Source organism: Lemur catta, chromosome 11 (assembly GCF_020740605.2).
Source record: "Lemur catta isolate mLemCat1 chromosome 11, mLemCat1.pri, whole genome shotgun sequence".
In the NCBI taxonomy this organism is placed as follows: Eukaryota; Metazoa; Chordata; class Mammalia; order Primates; family Lemuridae; genus Lemur; species Lemur catta.
In genome coordinates this window covers 82,132,861-82,159,172 of record NC_059138.1, presented here as the reverse complement: position 1 = coordinate 82,159,172, position 26,312 = coordinate 82,132,861, and the positions used below count along the sequence as shown (strand labels likewise).

General features: G+C 39.2%; 1 protein-coding gene across 2 annotated transcripts in view; it reads right to left on the bottom strand.

Moving 5' to 3' along the window:
• Positions 1-26,312, bottom strand: part of GPR141 (G protein-coupled receptor 141) — a 57,804-nt gene that overhangs the window by 8,332 nt on the left and 23,160 nt on the right. Inside the window, exon 1 of one of the 2 annotated variants that reach the window (XM_045564560.1) lies at positions 12,522-12,574. The exons of the other annotated variant lie outside the window; for it this stretch is intronic. The gene's annotated coding sequence lies outside the window, so the exon portion shown is untranslated. Of the gene's footprint in view, positions 1-12,521; positions 12,575-26,312 lie in introns of those variants that run through there. 2 annotated transcript variants of the gene reach the window in all.

Here is a 26,312-nt window from a genome sequence, read left to right as displayed (position 1 = left end):
CCTATGTGAATTCTTCTTTCCTCTGCGGTCATGGCCTCTTTACTCATTGCCTTAGCTGTGCTCCAGTGTCTTCAAGCAAATAGCTTTTGTATTTTATTTTATTTTGCTTTTTAGATTGTTCTTGGTGGGAACCCTGATCAGCTGATAGCCATTCCATCCCATGAAGATGCAGAAGCTTATGCAATTTTTAATGTTTTTGTAGCACAATAAATTCTTATGGTCTTGAAATGAATTGAATTTAACAACAAAAAAAGAAAGGTGGCTGGGTGCGGTGGCTCACACCTGTAATCCTAGCCCTCTGGGAGGCCGAGGCAGGTGGATCGCTCGAGGTCGGGAGTTTGAGACCAGCCTGAGCGAGACCCCGTCTCTACTGAAAATAGAAATAAAAATTATCTGGACAACTAAAAATATATATAGAAAAAATTAGCCGGCCATGGTGGTGCATGCCTGTAGTCCCAGCTACTCGGGAGGCTGAGGCAGTAGGATGGCTTGACCCCAGGAGTTTGAGGTTGTTGTGAGCTAGGATGCCACGGCACTCACTCTAGCCTGGGCAACAAATCAAGACTCTGTCTCAAAAAAAAAAAAAAAAAAAAAAAAGAAAGGTAACTTCTTCCCCACCATGAAAAGATTATTTCTCTAACTTTTATAAATTTCTATTATGAAACAAATAAGTTATAGTAATGTGCTTTGTAAAATTTAAGGTGTATTCTCTGATTCCTGCTTACAGCAGCCATACAGCCACACTCCATAACATCCTCACCTTCGCTCTCTGAGCTTTGGTTGCACTGGCCTTGCTTCAGGTGCTTCAATGCCCCAAGCTCCTTTTTGCCTTGGCACTAACACCTCTTCTCTGCCCTCCCCAGCCATCTACTAATCCCTTAGATCTCAAGTCTGGTGTCAGTTCCTCAGAGCAGTTTTCTTTGACTCCCATAGTAGATAAGGTCTGCTTGATCTTCTCTCTCAGAATTCTCTGTACAAGTGTGATTAAATAATCACTTGAGTAAATGGTTGCTGGTTGCTGGTGTCTTCCCAGTCTGCAGCCCCTCAGACTATAAACTCCATGAGGACAAACGACTATATGTGTTTTTATTCTCTGCCACTCTTGTATCCACAGCGGTAGCTGACACATAGAAGATGGCCCCTAAATATTAGGAGAGGAATAACTAAATGTTCATAATATGTAGCTAAGAGCACAGAGTACTTCAATTCTTGCTTCTGCTACTGTTTGCAGCATTACTGTGGGCAAATTACTTAACGTATCTGAGGCTTATTTCTCTCACCTAAAATACGGATAACCCTTACCTACCTCATATAGTCACTATGAGACAAATTAGATAATTTATGAAAAGAGTTAAAACAATGTACAACATAATAATTTCTATTGATTACTTCATGAGATAAATAATAAATCCAAACTATGAAGTGGAAAAATATTAATATTGCAAACTTCTGCTCTTCCAAGAGGAATAGAAAATTGGTTTGACAATAGCTGAAACAGCAACAATCAGGAATGTTAATACTAGCAATACCTCTCTGTGATTTTCTTCAACAATGTCCCTGGTCCACATGCTGAAGTACCATGTGTTATGGTGACATTACAGTTATTCCTAAGAGCTGGGGCTTCTTTCTGTTCCAAAACCTAGGACCCAAGATGTTTATAGTAACATTCCTTATGAGGCTGGATGAGAATAAAGCACCTATAGCTGTAGCTGCAAACCATTCAGCTAGCCAAGCACATGGAGCCGACCCCGCATTGTCCCAGCCTGCCGGTCCATCCGCATACTGTATTACTCCTTCTTGACTTGCCACCTGACATCTGATTTTGATTTTCTGCCTGACCTGACACACTTTGGTTCACTCTTCACCAGTGCCCTGATGACTCAGATTCAGGTCTCTTGACCAATCTGCCAATACTTACCCTCGGCCTTACTTTGAAACCTGATTTTCACTTATAGATAAAGCCGTCTTCAAGTCTTGGGTCCCCCAATTCTTCTTGATCCTTTCCTGTGATTGCAGCTTCACCTCAAGTTTTACAACAACCATCTCCAAATCATGAAGGCTTTGTCTTCATCTCGGGAGATTCTGCATGAACTGTTTGCTGTTCCAACCCTCTCCTGATGACCCATCTGGCTCTTGTAAGGAGATTTACTCTGCTCCTTTGCCCCAGTTCTATTTCTGGGACCCCTTGGTTGTGCTGTTTACATGCACATCAACTTCTTAACCTATAAGTTGCCCCTACATTGCAATCTTTAGGGTCAAGCTTCTGATCCCACCTGCCTATGAACACCTGCCCTGAGACTGGGTTCTGAGAGGTTTTCCAGATGCATCCTTGTGTGTCTGCCTGAACCCACCATGTTGCCAGCTTCCAGATTTTTTACTTGCTCTATCTACATTTAATCAGGGTATCGTGCAAGACTCCCAGATGGTCTGCCTCAAATTGCAGCTTCTCCATTCTGCCCCATAGATCACAGCTGAAATAATCCTTCTGCTAAACTATGCCATGCACTCTCTCAATCTTCCTGCTGGGGGCGCACTCTCACTTCCCATCACTCCCAAGGAGACGAGCTCTAATTCTGGCCTAGGTAACAATGAGGAAAGAGCGGAGACGTTAAAAATTTTCTTTCTTTCTAGAGTGAGGAGGTTAAAAAACTTCTTTCTTCCTAGAATGTGCATCTTTTCTTTTCAAACTCTTCTTTGTCTCTTTGTACAAGGCACTTGCTTTTTTATTGCTCTCTTGAAGACTACTTCATCCCATATAATGAGCACCCTACCCCCAAGATGGCTCACCAGCATTGGAAAATCAAGAAAGAACTATTATAGAATGGGCCAAACGAAGAAGACAATGAAGCAATAGAAGTTTTTGAGATTCACAGGTAGTAAGAGAGGCCGGATGGGGATGGGGGCTCAATTTCTTTTTAGGAGGGAAATAAAAGAATATATGTGTACAAGAAGTATTTCTCAGCATGTGGAACACAGCTCTAGGGATTGATAGAAATTTTTAATTAGTTGACCTGAAAGTTTTCTCTGTCCTCTCGTTTCTTTCTCAGAGAGACAACACATTCTTTGTGTGCATGGCTCACAGTAACTGTAGAGCTAGACAGTCACCTCGTCACCTGTGTAGGTACAAGGGCATTGCCACATGTCCATAACAGCCTGTTCTCTGAAGCCTGAGAATAGATGGGCACATGGACCAATAACACTATTTTATCAATATTACCTCAAAAAATTCTAACATTTAAATTAAAGTTGAAACATTGAAATCTTCAGATAAATCTCATTTGAGTTTTGGTTCTAGTGGTGTCATTTTTATCTTGTAGGTCAAATTTCTTTGTACAGTGATTTATTTCAATGGCAATTAATAACAACATTAATTCGACCAAAGTAAACATATTTGTTTGAACCTAGACTGTTAAATATTTCCTAAATCTATTAATTTATGTGTCTGTTACAGTTGAATGCCCACAAAGAATGGAGGAAATTTTAAGCTTTTGCACAAAATAGAAAGTTCAATGCTTAAAAACCTTGAAAGGAAAAGTCTTCATTACAAAAACTTGAGTTACACAAAAATAATAAATACTGCTCAGAAATGCTTCCAATGCCTCGCTTCAGAATACTAGCTTGCTAATGATAACAGTCCCTGAGAGTGCTGGAAAGCCAGAGGACCATCTGAGAGATGTGGTCAGGTGTAGAGCACTGAGCTGGCCGTGTTTGTGACAAATAGGCCTAGGAGACAAACACCCTGGCCAGGACCAGGGAACCCGAAACAATGGAGCCAGCACCCTCAATCACAAGAACAAGCACAGCTGATGGCTTTGAAGTGTGTTACATGCAAAACTTGCCAAATACAGTTAAATAAATGCATGCAGATAAGAAATGTATAGTCTCTTATAAATGAGAGGATTTTTCTTTCTTTCCTGAAGTCAAATTTAAATGATATGTGTTTGGATTTTTTAATATTCGGGATCAGGTTTTGAAATTTGCCCTGAGCTTTGGGACACAGACACGTTGAAGAGAAAACAAAACCTGAAGCCTAGAAGGCACCCAGGATAGAATGTTTGAGACACACTGGTTATTATTATTTAAAAATCCACCTAACACCCAATCTTTGTAGACAAAAATGACACATGCACTACCCCCGTATTCGGTGCCTGGTGGATGGCTAGTATATGTGTAATGATTCACTGAAGTCATGAAAGAAAGGGAAAGACATCAGGAAGATGGGGCAGGGAGAGAGAGAAGAGGAAGAGGTGGGGAAAGCAAAGGAAAGGAATAAGAAGAAGAAGGAGGAGGAGGGGGAGAAGGGGAAAGAGGAAAGAAGGCACTGAGGGTCCCAGCCAGCGCTGCTGTCACACTCTGGTGCTGAGCCAGCTATAGTATTTTCCTGGGTTCAGGTCTTTTCGCCTAGAAGTGATGCAAATGCCTTAGTTATTTACCCAGTTCATTGTCTCATCTGATATGAACTGTGTGCCAGGGAGAGCAGCTGATCCCCGCAAGACCCAAACAAAGGCGAGAGAGGTAGTTTCTGCTTCCACGGAGATAATCAGTTCCCAATACAAAGAGCCAGGGAGGTTTTTTGTTTAAAACAGCATTAACAAAATATTTATTTGTTGATGTTATTTAAATATCTCACCCATATATCTTCATTGTGTTTCCTCTTCCCAAAACATTCTACTTTATTCAAATGCTCCTGCATATCTTTGAGGTATAAATTCAGATTCCATTTCCCTCGGGAGCCCCTTGAGGTCTCCTTGGACATTCTCAGCTGCTTCTCATACCCTTCTTCTCATTCCTCCCGTCATGGTTTCACTAATTCCTCTGTTTTAATACTTTATTTTAGTCATTTGTGTACTTGTTTTTAACTTTCAATTTCTTTCAACACTAGCAGGATTTTTTAATATAGTGTGCATAAGTTGTTAACTGAATGGGTGAAATGGTGAAAAATTGCCTTGACATTATTAAACATTTTGTGATAGGGCCACATAGGTATCTAGACCAACAACTAATGTTAGGATCCTAGAAATAAATTGTGGACCCAAAGCCAACTCTCCCAAGGGAGCAGGGCTGCCGGTCTGGCTGTCTGTGGACCACCTTGTCCTAGACAGGGCTCCTTTATCCCTGTCACTGACCCAGAAGGTCATCAACATCCTTGCCTCAAACTCTGATTTTCTCTCATTCCTCTACTTAATACCTTTCTTTGATTCCTTTTAGTGAAAAAAATAAATTTGGAGTCCCCACCATGTCATATAAGCCCTTGGCAATCTGGCCCCAGCTTACGTTTCAAGGCACACCTCTTCCACTGACTCCCTGTCTTCACCCTGCTCCTACGCCCCAGACATACTTGCCATTCCTGGAATGTTCTATTTCGTACCTCCAGGTTGTCTCTTATTTCTGTAGACTTCAAATATACAGCTAGACACCTAGACTAAAGTCCAAATTGCATCACTTATGATTTCATTTCTCTTTGAAAAATTTCCCTGGCCCACCATTATCTATGGGAGATGTAGACACTTCTTTGCCTGACATACTGGATCAGGTCCCACTGCTCTTTGAAGCTCTAAACCAGCCTCACCCCACCCCACTGGCGCACCAAGATTCTGCTGTCCTGTGTGCATGACTGCCTCATGGTTTCTGCTCTGACCTCAGTTCACACACAGGAGAGCTCCTTAGATCTGCCTGAGGGTTGGATGGTGTCTGTTTCCTTGTGTCTTGCCAGTTCCTTGCCCAATGCCTGCCCACAACCCTGCTTGGCTTTGGTGGTCATTGCCTATGGCCTGAGGACTACTCCAATGTTAGAAGTGAGACATGGATCGGCTTTTGTAGCTGTTTTATAAAGAATCCATGATAGAGCCAACATCAGAGACCAATCTACAAAATAAGAGTTCTACAAAATTTTTAGAATCCTACAAAATAGCATTAAGCAATCTAAATCCTCATGAGTGAGTGTACCTATGTCACCAGGCTCTCCCACCCCCTTTTCTAAACAGAAGAACAGCTATAATTTACTCTGGGATTTCTCATTTTATTTGTTAAACAAATGTTATCATTTTAAGTGTCTATTGCATAGTAGGTCATAAAGATTCTAAAATGAATAAAGCACATCCCTGCATTTAAATCTCTTTCTATTTGGTAGGGGAGAAAGAGGCACATAAATTATTTATAGGAACACCTACAGGTACATAAAAATGCTATAAGAATTAAGAAAGTGGAGTAGTTAGTTTAAGACGCAGTGGAAAGTTAGGGCATTAAATTGGAGTAACAAATGCTTGGCTACAGATATGTAGCAGGTACTGGATCTTGAGGAATGCACTGAAGTTCTGGATGTAGAGAGAAGATAAAACACGCCAAGGAAAGACAAGAGTCTGACCAAAGAGTTGGATGTGTGTTCAGGGAATTATCGATAGCTTAATGTGCCTGGAAAATTAGATACATAAAGAGAACACAGGTGAATGCTTATAGATGAGACTGGCTAAATTAGCCACAGTAAGGATTTCCTGTTTTAGCCTGAAAATTATGAAATATACAGAGTGTTTTAGGATATTCAAATGGCATTTTAACATTTCAATTTCAAAAGCTTATTTGGCATTGCTTCTCAGTCTTTTGGCTAAGATCAAGTGTAAAAGCTCATTTGGCAACAGAATGGAGAGTTGGAGGAGGTTTGGTCAGGTTTAAATATAAGCGTTGGTGCAAGTTGGCACCACCTAGGAGAATTTGCCTCCAAAACTAAATAAAAATTGAAGATTCTGAGGTTGGCGGGGGAAGGTGAGTGCTCCAGGCATATTCCTCAGCAAATGATGAAATCTTCATATTAAATTCAACAATAAAAAGACAAGGAAAAGTCACTGAAAATTTTAGGAAAGCAAATACCACATTAGATGGACACCAAATTTCCCAGGCAAAAGAACTGATAGACTAGTTTGCTAAAAGGGTGAAGAGGAAAAAAGAAACTGTAAATGCACTTGGAGAGAAGAGAATGATCTAAAAAAAAAAAAAAAGACTCAGAGTTGTTATTGAAATTAAAAAATGTACCAAAGTACATAATTAGTGAGCTTGTAAGAAGGTTCAGAGGATTTTCACAGATGGAACTAAAAAAGACCAAACGATGGAAGATTTAAAAGAAAATCTAAGAAAACTCCAGGACAAGACTAGAAGTTAAAGCATCATCTGGAGATAGCAGGATAAAATGCAATGCTTAGATAAATAATTAAAGAATGTTTCCTATACATAAAAAAGATGAAATCTTTATGTTGAAAGATCCCACCTGGCGCTGAGCTGCTAATAGAAAAGGTGTACAATCAGACACATGAAGATGGAATTTTAAATCACAAAGAACAAACTCACATACCCACTTCAATGTCTAATAAACAACTCAAACCTAGTATATCCAAAGCTTAACTACTGCTCCTTCCCCCTCCTCCTTGCAGACATACACATAAACTTGTTCCTTGTAAAGTTCTCCAACTTTCAGGTAATAGTAACTCCAATTTCCAGTTGCTTGAGTGAAAAATCGCACAGTCATCCTTGATTTCTGTTTCTCCCCCAGTTTTTCTTTTTTTCTTTTTTCTTGAGACACAATCTCACTGTGTTGCCCAGGTTAGAGTGCCATGGCATCATCAGCCTAGCTCACAGCAACCTCAAACTCCTGGGCTCAAGTGATCCTCCTGCCTCAGCCTCCCAAGTAGCTAGGACTACAGGCACTCACCATGACACCCAGCTAATTTTTTTGTTTCTATTTTTAGTTGCCCAGCTAAGTTTTTCTTTTTCTTTTTTTTTAGTAGAGATGGGGTCTTGCTCTAGCTCAGGTTGGTCTCACACTCCTGACCTCAAGCGATCCTCCCACCCTAGCCTCCCAGAGTTCTAGGATTACAGGCATAAGCCACTGTGCCCAGCCATTTTCTCCCCAAATTTACCTCCACTCCTTCAGGGACTCCCATTCCCTCCTCTTCATAATAATCTACATAGAATCCCTGGACCAGATTTTCTCTATAAAGGATAACTGGTGCAACTAGCAAAATATGACAGGAGTCTGGAGATTAATAGAATTATATCAATGTTATTTTCTTGACCTTGGTCATTGTCTGTGGTTTTTTAAAGAATATCCTATTCTTAGGAAATATACACTGCATACCATGGGGATAAAGGCATCATGTCTTTAAGTTATTTTTAAATTGATCAAAAAATTATAATATGTATACAGAAAAAGGGAAAAGCCAATGTGGTGAAGATTATAATTGTGGAATATGGATGAAGGATGTATTGGAGTACTTTATGCCATACTTACAACTCTGTGTAAAATTGTTTCTAAATTCAAAAATTACAAAAGATTGAACAAAATAAATCTAAGGTTGGTCTACCCTTCACCAGTTACATTGCTACCAGTGTGATTTAAGCCACATCATCTCTCAATGGGATTATTACAACAAACTCATGAATTTTCCCTTCTTTTACTCCTGTCTCCCCTGTGGTCTGTTCCCAACTCAGCAACCAGAGTAATCTTTCAAAATGTAAGTCTGAAGATGTCATTCTCCTTGTCCCAATCCTGCAGTGGCTTCTCATCTTACTCAGAGTCAAATCAAGATTTGGGAATGGTCTAGAAGGCCTTAGGGAATGTGAGCCCTTCTCCCTACTTGTTGTCTCTAGGATCTCACCTCCTACAATTTCCCCCTCATTGATACAGCCAACTGAACATGATGATGCCTTGCTTTGCCTCAAACATCTCTGGCATGCCCCCACCTCAGAGCCTTTGCACATGAAGTTCTTTCTTCAGTAGTGCTCTTTTCCCAGGTATCTGCACAGCTAGCTCCTACACTCCCTTCAAGTCTCTGGACACAAGTCACTTTAGCAATTCCTCTCCTGGACTTCCTGTTTGACAGGTTGACACACAGCACACCTCAGCCACCTTCCCTACTTTATTGTTCTGCATAGCCTGTGTCAATGACAGACCACTCACTTGACTTTTGTGTTTGTTTGTTTGCCTTCTTGCTGTTCCCTCTACTAGAAGTCAAGAAACTTGAGAACAAGGACTTCTGTTTTGTTTACCTTTTTACCTCTAGCATCTGGAATACTGTTTTTCACATGATAGCTTTTCAATATGAATGAATGAAACTAGGCATCCTAAAGTTCCCATAGAGAAAAAAAAAAAAAAGCACCAGATAATCTATAAAATAGTTGGAAACAAATTGGCATTGAACTTTTGACATACTAAATGCTGAAAAAGAAAACTGAATGGTTTTGAAAGATTATTTTGAATTTATAATTCTGCTTTCAACCAAACTAGCATTCAAGAGAGAGAAGAGGAAAGGCATTTCCTGATACATGAACACTCAGAAAGCTTACTTCTCTCAGACCATCCTTGAATTGTTAATATGTATTCCAGTAAAATGAAAAAGGAACCTAAAAAGTGGAAATACAGGATACCAAAACTATAGTAGCAAGCCAAAATGTAAGTGAAACACAATGAAATCTAAAGTGTTAATAATGACCACACAAAACTAAAACACCCATTGGTTTCCACATAGTGGGATTGGGGAAAATAAGAGGGAGAATTTGCATGGTAAGATTGGGGAGGAGGTTAAAGGTAGTATTTAGCTGCAGAGAAACAAAATAAAATATAAATTTAAACTCTGGGTGAAAATTTAAGGGCAACTGCTTGATGAATACAAATGAGACATATGGCTTACATATTATAAGAAGGAAAAATGAAACAGCAAACACAATCAATCCAATCAAAAGCAGGAAGGAAAAAAGGCACAGAAAACAAACAAGCAAACATGGGAAATAGACAAATTTAAAAAGAAAACAATCAAAAATGTTGACATATCTGAAATCATACTCAATATAAATGATTTATAATTCCTTTCACTTACAGATTGCATATGTTGAACCATTCCTTCATCTCTGGGATGAAGCCCACTTGGTCATGATGGATTATATTTTTGATAAGCACCTGAATTTGATTTTCTGAGATTTTTTTGAGAATTTTTGCATCTGTATTCATAAGGGATATTAGTCTGTAGTTTTTTTTTTTTTTATTGTGTCCCTTCCTGGTTTTGATATCAGGGTGATGTTACCTTCATAAAACGTGTTGGGGAGGATTCCTTCCTTCTCAATGTTGTGGAATAATTTCTGCAGGATAGGCACCAGTTCTTCTTTGTAGGTCTGGTAAAATTTGGATATGAAACCTTCTGGTCCGGGACTTTTCTTTTTAGGAAGGTTTTTTATTGCTGCTTCGATTTCCGTACTTGATATTGGTCTGTTCAGGAACTCTATTTCTTCCTGACTGAGCCTAGAGAGGCTGTGTGTTTCTAAGAATTTGTCCATTTCCTCTACATTTTCAAGTTTATGTGCACAGTGGTTTTATAGTATTCATAGACGGTATTTTGTATTTCCATGGTATCAGTTGTAATTTCTCCATTTTCATTCCTGATGGAGTTTATTAGAGTCCTTTCTTTTCTGCTTCTTGTTAATCTAGCAAAAGGCATGTCAATTTTGTTTATTTTTTCAACAAACCAACTTTTTGTGTATTAATCTTCCATATAATTTGTTATTGATTTCATTTAGTTCTGCTCTGAAATTTGTTATTTCTTTTCTTCTGCTGGATTTGGAGTTGGTTTGATTATCCTTTTCCAGTTCTTTGAGATGATTCATTAGATAGTTGATTTGTGATCTTTCTGTCTTTTAGATGTAGACATTTATGGATATAAATTTTTCTCTCAGTACTGCTTTAGTTGTGTCCCACATTTTGATAACTTGTGTCCTCTTTATCATTTAGTTCAAATAATCTTTTGATTTCCATCTCAATTTCCTCCTTAACTCAATAATTGTTCAGCAGAAGGTTGTTTATTTTCCATGTCTTTGTGTAGAGATGAGTGTTTCTGTTGGAGTTGATTTCTAATTTTATTCCACTGTGGTCTGAGAGGATGCATGGTATAATTTTTATTTTTTTGAATTTCTTGAGAGATGTTTTGTGGCCTAGGATACGGTCAATCTTAGAGAATGGCCGTGAGCTGATGAGAAAAATGTATATTCAGTGGTTTTTTGGGTAGAATGCTTTATAAATATCAATCAGTCAGGCCCATTTGTTCTAGAATTCCGTTTAAGTCCATTGTTTCTTTGTTTATTATATGTTTGGAGGATTTGTCCCATTCTGTCAGAGGGGTGTTGAAGTCTCTGGCTATTATGGTGCTGCTGTTTATCATTTCGTTCAGATCAAGTAGGATTTGCTTTATGAATCTGGGTGCCCCTGAATTGGTGCATAAATATTTAGAATTGTATGTCTTCTTATTGAATTATAACTTTCACCATCATATAGTGATCATCTTTGTCTTCCATTATTTTTGTTGATTTGATGACTAAGATATCTGAAATCAGAACTGCTATGCCAGCTTTCTTTTGGCTTCTATTTGCACAGAATATTATTTTCCATCCCTTCACCTTGAGCCTGAATGCATCCTTGTGGGTTAGATGTGTTTCCTGAAGACAGCAGATACTTGGCTTGTGTATATTTATCCATTTGGCTAGCCTATAAATGGTGAATTTTATGGTTGGTGAATCATATCTCCATAAAGCCATTATTTAAAAGAGAGAGAGAGAAAGATTATGTCTGAACTGAGGGTTGGGGATGAGGAAGGAGAAGAGAAATATTGGCAGAGAATTAAGACAGAGAATCAATCACTGGTGCTAGTAACGCCTTCATGTCAGGGGCAGAGCAAGGAGTGTATGGCTCACTCACACTTCTGTGGTTAGAGGACTAGGTGGACACAGTGCCAGGAACCAGGAGCTCTGGGTGACCAGTTGCTGCTCAGGATCAAAGCTCTGGCCCCTCTGATGCTGTTGCTCACTCCTCTTTGTTCCCTATCCATCCCTGGTTTCGTTACCTCCTGCCACACCCTGAACTGACAAGACCACAGATTCAGCTTCCCGACCACTCAGTACAAGGGAATCAGCCCTATTCTAACCAATTTCTTCATAGACTTATCACTGTCTTCTTACTTGCAATGGTCCACACCCACCCCTGCCCGCAAGAAGGAAAGACCCATAAGAGCTGTCACTGTGTGTCTAGGCAGGAGGAACTCTTGTGTCAGGAATCAGAAGACAAAATCATAAAATCTTAGTGTTGGAGTGAAACCTAGAGAGCTTCCAGTGTACCATTAAACTGAGGGAGACATGGCAGCCCACATGGGGATTTTCCAAAGCTAGCATGAATCGTCACTGGCTAGCTTTTAGGTCCTCTATTCCCTTGACACAGCACTGCTACAGGCGGACTCCAGAAGCCCAGCAAGACGGAAGGCAGTTTCTGAGTGGCAGAGCCATGTTTTAAGCCCACCCTCATCTACCTTACCTCAAGGACACGAGTTAGGAGCCACAGTGGATATCCAGCCCCAGCTGGAAGAGGCAGAACAGGCTGTTCTGAGAAAAGGTTGTTGGTGGACAAATGTCTTTCCTGCCTTGAGCTGTCCTCAGAAAAAATTACGTCTTGTTATGTTTGTTGAAAACAGATAGGAGCAGTCACTTTAATCACTCACTCCGGGAAAGCCAGGCAGCAGTTCATCCATAATAAATTGAGGAAAGACTCTGGGATGACAGCTCCCACATTACGGACCAACTCAGGACAGCTAAAAAGAAAAAATATCTGTCAGAAAATATCAGAAGCAGTGCGGGAAACAACAAAAACAAATATCAACTCTGAAGAAATCCATTTGAGAGAATTATATGTCTAAGTAGCATATAAAAAGTCCCTCCCTTTTTTCTCCTATTTGTACTCTCTTAGTCTTCTTGCTTTGCACATCCTATTTCTGAAGTTTGAAAGGTCTCCCCAGGATTTTCAACTACAATCTTAAAAAATGCTTATTTAGGCAGTTTCAATAAAGTTAGATCTGCAGCCTCACTCATCACAAACATCAATTTCAACCAATAAGCAGCATTCTGTGTTTGAGCCATTCTTTCTCCCCTCACTTGCAGAGTTCAGCATTGTCGCTGACTTTATCACTGGTGAGGACACAACTTCTGGTTACCTACAAGGGAGTGGACGCTGAGGTCTGGGCCCCATGAGGTTGAAACTCAGAGGCTTTTCGTCTATGCAGAATGAGAGCCACAAGGCACCCGAGATACCTGTGCTACCACTTGCTTTCTCCAAAATAAGGAGCAGTGCATCCTTCGCACTCCCAAGAAGAGCTTTGCACAGTTCTACAGGTATGGAAACGTGCTGTGAATTGTGATCTTCACTTATATGCCCCGTCTCCTTGCTGGAAATCTTGCTTCAAAGAAATCTCTTGTGGTCCATGTATTGTTCTTTGCTCTCAGGAAATGTTAAATCTGAGGAATTATGTTCCTGGAATTCCTGAGTGCCCAGTGCTGCCGTGGCTGCCTTGCCCCCCTCACAATAGCATCTGGCCCACTTAATCCACTTAACCCCAGAAGACAGAGAAACATGTCAGATAAACATGACTATATGAACACGTAGGGAGGAGGCCTTCAGACACCAATGCAAGTGACTTCCTTCCCTCCAACCTTCCTAATGGCCATGAAACACCAAAACATAGCAAAGCAAGAATAGGAAATCACAAAGAAGGCTGTTTTTCATGTTATCACTTCATGTGACTCACTCTGAGTGGGTGTCACAAGTGGAGTTTCTCCTTCCTCACGCTGTGACCACTTCGTACACTGAACTGCCCACTGGCTCATCTCTGCCATGAGCCTTTTTCTTCCGACTAACTACCAGGGTTTTACTTCCTTTTATTCCCTCAGCATTTCCAATTTTTGAAAAATCTTATCACAAAAAGAGGCCACTAAATTAATGACACTAAAGAAAAATTAGCAGATGAACAGAATGTTTCCCCTCTTTTAAATATTAGTATATTTTCTGCTAGTATCTTTTCATGCTGTTATGTTAGCTTGCTAGAGAGATCATTTTAATCTCATTGTATCTCAATTTTCAACCCATATTTTTCACTAGCAATGTATCAAAGTACTTGATGATTCTCACTTTTAGATGATTGCAGAACATCTCATCAAATGAATGTCTCCAAAGATACTTAACCAAATTCTCAGTGATGGTATGTTTCTAAATTACTGATGTTATAAATAACTCTAGAATAAACATTTTTGTGAATTTAGCATTTGACATATTTTGGATTATTTCCAGAAGGTGGTGTCCAAAAAAGAGTGGTCGTATGACATAAAAATATTTGTCGATATAGATTTATGATGCCAAATTGCATTACATTGACAGGCACAAAATATTTACTTGAAGTCAAAAGTTTATTCCTGCTTTCTAACTTAAATTATTCCTGTGGAGAAGTTTTATAATATATTATCCAGATGACTTCAATCAGCCATCAATCTTTACTAGCTGTTCTTGTAGGCAAAATTCTAAAATGAGCAAGACAATAGGCTGTGGATAAAATACCATCTCCAAGTAACTCATTTCCCCTTGAGACACACCCCATACGCTCAGGACTCAGTGAGCTAAGCCAACAGTGAAAGAAAACTCTTCCAGAAGTTCTGCAGGCGTTCTGTTCAAATCCTGCCTTCTTTCACATCCAAATAGAGCCCTGGAGAAATTGTTGACATCTGTCTTGAAGTCCAGTATAATCTGCCAAGTTCAACCGCCATGCCAACAAAAAACCTGGGGAGGACCAGGAATGGCAAATGGTTTTAGAAAATGTAGTGCCTCTTGATTAAGGGAAAGACGGCATTTCATCTGGAGAATTAACCAATATCTGTGGTTGGAAAATACCACACCTCCAAACTAAACTTTATATATAAGCTCATTCAGAGCAGTAAGACCTTCCTCAAATCAAAGTTACTGTGAAATTAACCAGGCAAATCTGTTGAGACTCAACCTTATTCCACCTTCAGTCCCAGGTACTTCTGGGTTTATGCCTTCTCATTAGTAATGGGCACATCTATTGCAGCACAATTTGTTGATAATTATAGCATACACGTCCTGAGTCCCTCCTTGGTTCCTGGCACTACAATGGAAATTTCATATACATTACTTATAATCCTAGGAATTCTAAGACATGGGTAATTTTATCCCAAATATTAAATGAAGAAATTGAAGCTCAGGAAAGTTAAGCAACTTTCCCAGGATCACTCAGCTAACAAGTGGCAGCCCGAAATGGGAGCCTCAGGCCATTTGACTCTGAAGCCCAAATGCTCTGCACCTAATCACAGAGTCACAGTAGCACAGAAGTCCCCTTCCTGTGGGAAAAAGTGGACATTCCTTCCCTGCTCCATCCCTGCTCCTCTTCTGATGGGGGCAGGGGAATAGCGTTCAATCCTTGTTTTTCCACTGCATTGTTTATATCTCTGTGACCAGTTATCAGGGTATTTAAAGGTAATTAATTTGAATACTAGCAGACTTGGAAAAGTAATTAAAACAAGCCCACACAATATTCTCTAAAGCCAATAAATGTTTGAAAAGCAGTTCATTAGATTGCAATGTAAGAAAAAAACAAAACTGCATTAAAAACTTAATTACCAAAGTTTAATTTGTCCTAGAGAGAGTTCGGAGCCATTTTCTTAGTTTCTTTTCACTCTTTGAACTCTACGTCCTTACCTCCCCCTTTGTGAGATTAGAACTCACGCTGAGAGACTGGCCTCACTCACGAGCTCAGCCCCAGATGGCCACATTTAGCCATCCATGGGCACCAGGGGCTGGTGCCTGTGAGTGTCTGTGCCCTGTGCCCAGATGAGTGCTGGGGTGTGGCTTCTTCTGGAAGTGCCAGGCTGGAGTCATGCCCACCTTGCTCTCCCTGTCTTCTGTCCAGCTCCTGGTTCAGCTTCCCTCCCAGCCCCTGCTGGGTCTTGAGCCTCCCCGAACTCTGTCCATCTCTGCTCCCTCCAGCACTCTTTTCTTCACTCCATGGCCCGGGCAGCAGTTTAGATGTTCCTCTCTGGTCAACAACCCTCCCAACACCAGCTATGCCCTCAAATGTCAGTTCCAGCCTGGCCCTGATGTTGTCTGGGGACCACTCCCACGGTTATTCCTGCTGCCCCTGTTTCCAAGGGCTGCTCGAACTTTCCTTGCCTCATCTTATTCCTGATGGAATCCCTGGAGAGACTGGAGCTCTGCCTCACACTCTCGTTCCCTTACCTCCTCCCTTCAATAGCTTACTCCCTGCCTATCCCACAGGGGTTGAAATTTCCTCAAAAATCCCTAGGGAGAGGAGCAGTTGTGTCACTCATTTCCCACCTAATCCTTAGCCCCTTTTTTCTGGTTTGCCACCCAGCTGCCTCTGAGCTGCACATTCCAAACATGACCAAGGTGAACTCTGAGATTAGATGATTCAGTCCCTTGCAACAGTGACTCAAACTCGCAGATATGTGTGGCAAAGGGTGAGTGCCATTAGTTTTGGAGAAAGGAACTAAGTTGCTTAGGAGAAGCTGCCTTTGAACTGAAACTGAAAGATGGAAAAGATTTGGTATGCAGAGGAGAGATGAAAGAAGGAGGAGGCAGGAAATTTCAGGGGACTGAGGAGCATGAGCCACAAGGGGCAGACACCAAACGTTGAAAAGTTTGGTAATGAACAATATGGTCTTCTCCACTATGGCCCAAAATGTATCAATCAGCAAATACACAAGCTCCACCTAGACTTGGACTATCTGGTCGTCATTTTTCAGATATGTTCTCAATCCACTTAACTTTGGCGGGGGAGAAGAGAGGTTTTAGTAAGAAATATATTTGCAGTTCTCCTTCTGGTTCAGTTTTAGACCACACACTAAAGTCTTCCAGTCTAAAGACTAGAAAAAAGAAGCACAGCTTTTCCCTTTCTTAGATTTGAGAATAGCTGTTCATTCACCTTCTCACAAGGCCTCATCCACATTTTCTGGGCCACATCCCTGATGATATCTATTATGTATTTAGGAAATGAAGTGAGTTTTAACCTCAGTAGGAGACACACATAATTAGCAAGGCCCATCTGTCACCAGATGTACCCATGGTTTAGACATGGCCTTATTCCTTTTCGGTTACGATGGAAATTTGATAAGCATTAACTGGGGGAACCTCCCACACCTCCTCCAGGGAACATTCTATAGAGCTCAGCCCTATGAAATGCTCACAACACCTTCAGCACCTTGGCAGGCACTTTATCCATCTCCGGTCTATAAACAAAACCCCTCCCTTTAATATTTAGAAACAAAGAATTTGAGGTGAAAACTTAGCTGGCTCAGGTACTTTATGTCCTCTTTTAGAACAAAAGAGATATAAGCAAATAAGTATAGTTGAAATTTTATTCAGAAATAGAAATTCTTAAAAGGGAACCATATAGACGGAAAGAAAGCATGCTTTGCAGGACACTGGTTTCCTTAGCAAACAGAACTAACTCAACAAAGAATACAAAAGTTACCACTTTCAGCCAACAACAAATGATACTTTTATCCACATGTTTCTAATTGTTTAACCGTCCTTATTGGAAGACATCCTTATTCCAAATAAAACAGTGAAACTGGGTAATTTTTGTTCTTCGGAGCCCTGTATTTTCTATTAAAGCCCTGGGCATCACCTCTTTTAATCTCCTTTTCCATTCTCAGCAACATATCAAGCATGGCTAAAAATATTTCTAAGTAGTCCTTCGTGCTCTAAGTCATCTTTCACATCCTCCAAGAATTTTCCATTATTTTCCCCCAGAAGTAGTTCTCCTACCCACCCTAATAGTTAGTTGCCACTTTTATATCACATCATTTCAAGTTTTGATTATAGTTACTAATTTAGCTCCTCCCTCTCCATAATAAATGATAGACATATTCCTAGGCAGGTCAGGAACTATGTCTAATTCTTTTCAGTTTTCCCCATAGTTCTCAGCAAGGCTGCTCTCTGGATGCTTCACTGAAAGAATGAACGATGCTGTGGACAGTTGTGTTCACCACGCTCCCCAGACTCCCATGTGTGTTGTCCTCAGAGCCTGTTATTTCCGTTTCAAGATCCATGTCATTCTGAAGAAGTGGACACCATGTCTTAACTCCAAGCGTGGGATTCTTCACTTGGGCTGAGCTAAACTGAGCAGGACATTTCACCCCCACCCCCCACTAATCACAATTATTGGTTCAGGATGAACATAAACCTAAGATGGTCCAATCAGAATGAATTTCAGGACTCTTTCTAGGAATGCTGAGCAAAGGCGTATTCATTTGATTTAGGCTGTGGAATATGTGTATTTGAGGCCTAGACATGCTGCAGACATTTTACTACCGTCACAGTAATCAATATATTTAACTAATACTCAGCTCATGATGCTAATATCTCCTGGCAACAGATATTTAGGTATTTGGTATATGAAAGAAAACAAGAGACAAAATGCCCTACCAAATTTTGAACCCATCAAAGTCAAAAAAAGCTTGAGTCCTATCTAGTTTACATTAATCAAAATGTCATTGTTTCCTCATGTGTAATATGTGACTAATAATGAAATACAATGACATAAATCACCCAGCAGAAGGCTGGATTCTGAACAGCCACTTCAAAAATATCAATAGTTTCACTTCCATTTCCTTCTCATCTAAAGCTCTTTTTCCCTAAAAAGAAAAAACAAAAAACAAACAAAAAAACACTAATATATATCAATAGTCCATAATTCTTGTTATAATATATTTTGCAGAATTCAGGATAAAGACAAATAATACCCAGGAAGTGAATTTCATCTTTCAACCTTCATGAGGATAAAACTAACCCGTATCAGGACCCACTGGGTTCTTTGAAACATCTCGTGCTTGAGACAGATTAACAAGAAGAAGCCTTGGCAAAGGACATAACGGCTTACATCCTGTTTCCACACAGCAAACTAACAACCCATGGCGTAACAGCACTTGCTACACAAATGCCATATGAAAACAATGAAAAGAAAAATAAACTTGATTTTTGGACCATATCTTTACAGTAAAATATGTTCATTGGAAAATGAGGACAACATAAGGGAAGAAACTCCAATTACCTTTCTTCAAGATTATTTAGATAAATTCAAGTTAGTTTGGCTTCTTTTTGGATTATTCTTTAACTTAAATTGTCCACAAAGTTGCATAATCAACTAGTTACCAAGAGTCCTAAGTTATTAAAGAATCCTGTTACAACTCTAACACTCTAGAACCTAGTAGACTACATGATGGCATAATAATAACAATCTTCTACCAATTTATTTTTATGTTGTTAAATTGTGAGGAACACCCACTCTATTATTATTTCCAAGCTTTTCTAGAACCTTATAGAGAAATAGTCCTTTGGAGTCCAAGTTAACTGGCTAGTTCCATTAACAAAAAATGTAGACTATCACACCTTTAATAGCCATGATTAAACATAGTAATTTAAATAATATAAGAGAAAAATATGCTGAGGATGCATCCTAGCCCCACCACTTATTGGCTGCTTAAATCTCTTCATGTCAAAGTATTAGTTGCCTCAGCTTTGTAGAGGATAATAATAATAATAATTGGTGCCTTGCCAAACCTATAGGTTCTCAAGAGAGTAAAAAGGCATTGCACTAAAATTTGCCACCAAAAAATCTGGCAGAAAACCTACTATTGACTATATCTCAGAAGAAAATCTAGAAACCCAAGTGTGGAGGTTGGGGAGGAAGACAATGAAACAAAAGACAAGTGGAAAATAATAAAAAAAACCGTAGCCAAACTGTGTTTGAGTTCTGATGCTATCACCGATTTTGGTCTCATGCAATTTATCTAATCTCCCTGAGTTTAGTTTTGTTTATGTAATGGGGATTACACTATCAATATTACGGAATTGTTGGAAGGGTTAAATAATACAACAGAGATGTAAAGGATCCTGTTTAGAGTCTTGCATTAGGAGGTTCTCAAAAAGTGGCAACTAAAATTACACAGAATATTCAAGGAGAGAAATAAGGTTTCAGTCATGTCAATAAATAACTGATGGGTATTTTGAGAGTGAATTGGAGGCTCTCTAGCAGCAACTTTAAAGACAGCATATATTTAAAGTGACAAAACAAGTGCAGATATAGAGTCTGAGAATTTTAATTGACTAATAAGGTTCAATGCAGACAATGTAGCACTGGAACCATGCAGAACACAGAAAAAGAATTAAAGGAATCTAGACAGCAAAAGAACAGAAGGAATCTGAACAAGACCAACCAGATATGGACACATTGGCTGAAATTTTTTTTTAACAGTTTATCTGTAAGAAAGTGTTATAAATTAACACCAGAATCCAATGGTCTTTTATCTGAATTTCCTTATATGTAATAATGTTTAACTTAACTGATAATACACTATATATATAATATATATTATATATATGTATTTGTGTTGTGAGCATTATTTGCCCAATTCTTCACCCCTTCCCTGTATGCATATCCCTGACATTTGGCCGATAGACCAAAGTGGAAGTCACATTGCGCCAGTTTTAATCTTAGGCCTTAAGAAGTGATGTTTCTGTACATCTACCCTGTGCCTCTTAGAAAAGCATGCTAGGCAAGGCCCCCGTCCCCGGAGGAAGACACATGGAGTAGAGCGAAGCCATCCAGGACAGCCCACCAGAGTCAGCAGACACCAGACCCAACTTAGCCTAGACCAATCAGCTGACACTCAGCCAATCCCTAGGTGCATGGGGATAAATGACTGCTCTTTGAGCTATGGAGTCTTGGGATGACTTATTATGCAGCACTTTGCTGTCAGTGGCTAACTGAACACAATGTTCTGAAGAGGCATCTTGTCTTTTAAATTATTGTCCCCATCTGCTCATGCATTGCCCCCAGAAGGGCAACCACTCTTTTCCATCTTTCAGGTATCAGATTTTCTTTATTAAAAAAACAAACAAATACCTTTGATTCATGACCTGACATTCTTGATGTGATGCATTACCCAGAGAAATAGCGGCAGGTGGTGTGAGGAGTGAATGGCAGTTCTGCATCTATGGTCCAAACCAAAGCAATCTTCGGTAGGCAAAATTGATCACCATATTACCCTTCTTTTCTTTTTTTCTTTCTTACTCTTTACTACTTGTCCCATCCAGCCCTCTCGCAAACACATTCTGAGTCCCTTAACCACCCTTAACCCTTGGGTCCTTCTCCCTACAACATATACCACCTACCAGGGTGAGCCCCGGAAATATAGAGGTGAAGAAATTATTGTTATCGAGATCCTAGGTGGGCACTCAATTTTCACTCTCTTGCTCATGTCCCAAAGGCCAGAGTGTGTCTCAGTCCCCAGTGATGCTCCACCCGTTCTTCTCCTTGGGACTTCTTTCTAGTGAGATTATATCTTCCTGGAATCTGCCTTTTGGATTTTCAGGTTTCACTGCTAATCAAGTAACAGACAGGAGATGAGGAAGATAGATCTCCAGGGAGAATTACAAAGCTCCCAGAAACTTTAAAGTCCCAAAGGTGGTTCTTGGACTGAGACACCTGAATTGTTATGAAATGTAGGTATCTTCTCTGACTTTGCAGGTATCTGTCATCTATCTTTACCACAGGGAGGACTGAGTTTTCTAAACCCTCCGTCACTTCTGGCTACAATTAATCAAATCTTTAGGCCCTTATTCAGGCAAATCGGTGTGCCCTTTTGTCTGGAGTTAAAAACTTGTATCTCTGGGTTACTTAGGTTGCTAGATCACTCCCTGTTTTTTTTTTTTTTTTCTTTTTTTTTTTTTTTTTTGATTTTCCACTTTTTTTTATTCTAGTACTACAGTTTACAGCCATTAGATGATAAACAATAAAACATCACTTTTTAGAAAATCCATATCCAAAGCCAACCTCAAGTACACAATAGTTTAAGTTAAATCCACTTTGTTTTTTATTTCCTAATAGGTTTGGTACTTTATATTTCCATTTTACACACATAACTGAAACTTGCAAATAGGTAACTACCTTCTTATATGTGGAATTATAATGTTTGTCTTGTACTTTCTCCAAACCATATATATTAAACCATTTTTTCACACTTAATAACATAACAATATTTATTTCATTTTTTAAATTATTATTTTTTAAATAACACTTTTCCTATGAAGTCAAGATGCATACAATGAACTTTTAATTTATAACAACAAACTTTCTTAATACTTATAATTCTCTCAAAAAGGGGGAGAGAGGGAATTTGAGGTAGACAAAAACGTAAAAGGAGAAGAACGAAGGTGAAAGAACTGCATGAGAGGGTAGAAGAGAATAACGAAAATAAAAACTGACAAAGGGCCCACCAACCAATAGCAAAACCATCCAGCACTAAGAAATACTTAACAAGTTTTTGCCTTGTGATGAATTCCTAACTCATTCAGGCCTTGCACTCCTCTAGAAGGCAGGACTGTTGGCCAAGGACTAAGCACTCCCTATATTAAGCAGGGAAGCCTAAAGGAGGACCGCAGGGTAGAATAATAATAATAATAAAATCCAAGTGGTTGAAGAAGATTGAAGGGGGTCACAGAGCAGTGAGAGGATAAAAAAAATGAGAAAAGAACTTAAATGTAGAATCAGAGCCTGAGAGGTGTCTGGAAACATCCAACAGTGGTGGGGACAAAAGGCAGAGACTGTGGGATTTCAGAGAAAGATTTTCATGAAGACTTTTCATGAAGACTTCTCATGAAGTCTCTTGGTGTTTGAAGTGGTTTTAAATTGAGATCCATGGCTTAAATTTGCCAGGAAAGGTAGAATTTTTCCTAAGAACTTATTTTTAAAAGGAGTTATCCCAAAGGAATGAACCTGTGATGAAAAATTGAAGACCCCAAATAGATTCGGGGAGGCAGCTGAGTCTTCTTCATATGTTACATCAGGTAAATGACCACCTAGTCAACCCACAATTTACCTGCTCCTGACCCGATGCCTTGATTTTTCTAGCATCTACTCCCAGGTAGCACAAATTGAGTTCATCTGTACTTCAGCAAGAAGATGCTCACTCTGGCTGTTTATTAGGCAACATGTAGATCAGTGCCACTCAAATTAATCAGTGCATTGGCAGTATCAACATCGGGGCCCCACCCAGACCTACTGAATCAGAATCTCTGGAGTGAGGCTCAGCATCCGGGCATTAACAATACCTCCAGGTGATTCATGGCCATATTAAAATTTGAGAATCATTGATTTAGATCACCTTGAGCAAGTCACCTCTCCAGCATTAGTGTATCTGTCTACAAAATGAAGAGGTAAACTTGAATGCTTTCAGTAGATCCTTGTAGCTCTTATTCTGTGTTTTACTTCAAATAACATCAGTCTCTCCCCTTGCTTTGTTTTCTTCTTTCTGATTCATAGCGTGTTGCAAAGTATAAAGGAAGACTTTGAGAGCCAGATCACATGGCAAGCCTTGTTTTTTCTAGCATCTACTCCCAGGTAGCACAAATTGAGTTCATCTGTACTTCAGCAAGAAGATGCTCACTCTGGCTGTTTATTAGGCAACATGTAGATCAGTGCCACTCAAATTAATCAGTGCATTGGCAGTATCAACATCGGGGCCCCACCCAGACCTACTGAATCAGAATCTCTGGAGTGAGGCTCAGCATCCGGGCATTAACAATACCTCCAGGTGATTCATGGCCATATTAAAATTTGAGAATCATTGATTTAGATCACCTTGAGCAAGTCACCTCTCCAGCATTAGTGTATCTGTCTACAAAATGAAGAGGTAAACTTGAATGCTTTCAGTAGATCCTTGTAGCTCTTATTCTGTGTTTTACTTCAAATAACATCAGTCTCTCCCCTTGCTTTGTTTTCTTCTTTCTGATTCATAGCGTGTTGCAAAGTATAAAGGAAGACTTTGAGAGCCAGATCACATGGCAAGCCATCCCCATTCTCACCAGAAAGAACCTAGAACCCTATTAGTTACAATAATCACACTGAGTATTTGACTAGGCAGGTATAGAGTACTGATACTCAAGGGAAAAAATGTTATACTGTTATACAAATAAGTAAATAGCAACTAAAATTGTGTAAACAAAACAAAAATATCTTTCTATTATTTCCTAGCTCTGTCTGGAAATAGTAACAATCAGAGTAACAATGAGCCTCCCTGCACCCAGACTGTGGGCATTTATTCAAACACCATTTCCCACTAAAACTCACTAGAGCTGCCTGCTGGATAAAAGTATAGTGGGACCATACCTTTAAAAGATACACTTGACAAATCAACAAATGCAATGTACAGATCTTGTGTGCAACCCACTCAAGAAATCAACTGAAAAAATATATGAGAATCAGGAAAATTTGAACAGTAATTGGCTATTTGGTGATTTTTAAGTAATTATTTCAGACAAGATAATAGTATTTTAGTTTTTTCAAACATCACCTTTTAGAGGTATATACCAAAATGTTTATGCATAAAATGATATCACATCTGGGATTTTCTGGAATTTTCTTCTAAATAATGCAGTTGTAGAAGTTGGAGGGGGGACAGAATAAATCCAACTGGAGCAGCCTTAAGTGGAGAGTATACAGCCGGGTATAGCTGACTAATGGGTACATGGGTTTATTGCTCTCGACTGTGCTATATATTCCAAATTTTCCATAATAACATTTTTAAATTAGTAATCTGAAAATAAAAGAATAAGAGCAGATACATTTTCAAAAATAAAAAAGATTCCAAACAAAAAAGATGGTTATACTTCCATATTCTATTATGAAGAGTGAAGTACGATTAAATTCAATGCCTCAGAAGGAAACATTGCCAGCAGGGCATCCTCCAGATCACCAAATACTCTCAGCTTCTCTTCTTGGAACCCTTCTTTGTTCCACCCCCTGCAAAGAGGGCCTCATGAACAGAGAATCCACACTGTGAAACAAATGCTGAGAGAATGCTTAGTGCAGGCATGCGGGGCATGCAGCAGGCATTCAATGACTGTTCCCTCAGTTAAAAAAAAAAAAAACCTCAGTGCAGAAGAAAGAGAGGAAGGTTGACAAACAGACATACTTTAGTCCCTGCTGCTGTGTTCCCTATTCTCCTATCCAACACCCTAGCCTCCCTCACCCTCTAGTACTTACCTTGACCCATTGGGAGTTAATTGTGATTGTCTAATCTTTGCCCTTGGAGGGAAACATCTACTTCAGAGTGCCTTTTACAGAGGTTTCTTTTATCTATGTCTTTAATGAGTTGTGTTGACAAGGTAAAGCGATCATGCACAGTGAAAATTAAAACAATATCTTTTTCATCTATAAAATTAGTAAGTTAAAAATATTGTGACAATCTTCAATGCTGGCAAAGATAAGGTGCTGCTGCTCATTAGGGCTGAAATTAGTAGATTTCTAGAAATCAGTTGGGCAATGTGTGGCAAGTTCATTGATAGAAATCATGCTCTTTTGGGTAGTAGCTGCTCTTCTAGGAATTGCAAAGAGTAATACCAGCAATAGGTACAAAATATATACACTATATGCAAAGAGATTTGTAAACAATTAATTAAGTAGATTATGCTGCACTTATATGATCTACTATGCCATTATAATGATGCTTACTAAGAATACTAAACAAAATAGAATATTTCTATGATAAATAAAGAAGACAACACTGTATATATAATATAATCTCTACCATATAATCTGAATATATGTATTTATTGAAAGTAACTTTACTAAATATTCAAGCATGGTTCCTTTAGGCAATTGCATCATGAATAATTTTTATTTCTTCCTTTTTGTATACAATGCTTTACAAATTTTCTGCAATAATACTATTTTCATAATCATAAAAATATTTTTAAACTATTAGTTCTTTATCTCCACTAAGCAAAAATTCCCTGTATTTCTTACTTGTCTGATGATAATGACTTTTATGACAGAAACAAAACAATAGTCTTAGATACACTCAAAATAGGTGCTATAGCTTGGTATCTACGTATAGTTTTCCTTTGCTCCACTAAAATATAGTTTAATAACAGCTCCATCTCAGGGTCATTGAGAAAATAAATGAGATACTATATACGAAACAAACCCTTCATAAGCCTTTAAGTTCATAGTTTCCTTTGTACATAAAATGTTGAGAAGGCTTTGGTGAGATACTGTACTAGAACATGCATTGTAATCTATGAAACATAAAAATGGTAGCCATTAGAATGACTTATTTAAATGGATACTTCAAGTAAGACATTTGAGTTTTGACATCTTATTGCTCTTCTACTTCTCTGGGTGGCTCTTACATAATGAAGCTAATGGTTACACAAGGGAAGGGCCCTGTCTGTATGGGGTCAGTACCCGGCGGACCCTCCTAGTTCCCCTTCCCTCATTTCCTGAAGTAATCTGCCTTTTCCAGAGGGAACTGTAACTTTGCTGCAAGCACAGCATGATAGTATTGCTCTCAGATATGATATGAGTGCTAATTTTTCCAGGTCTTGTGAGGTCAGATTCAGTTTTCACCACTCCCTGAAAATGACACCT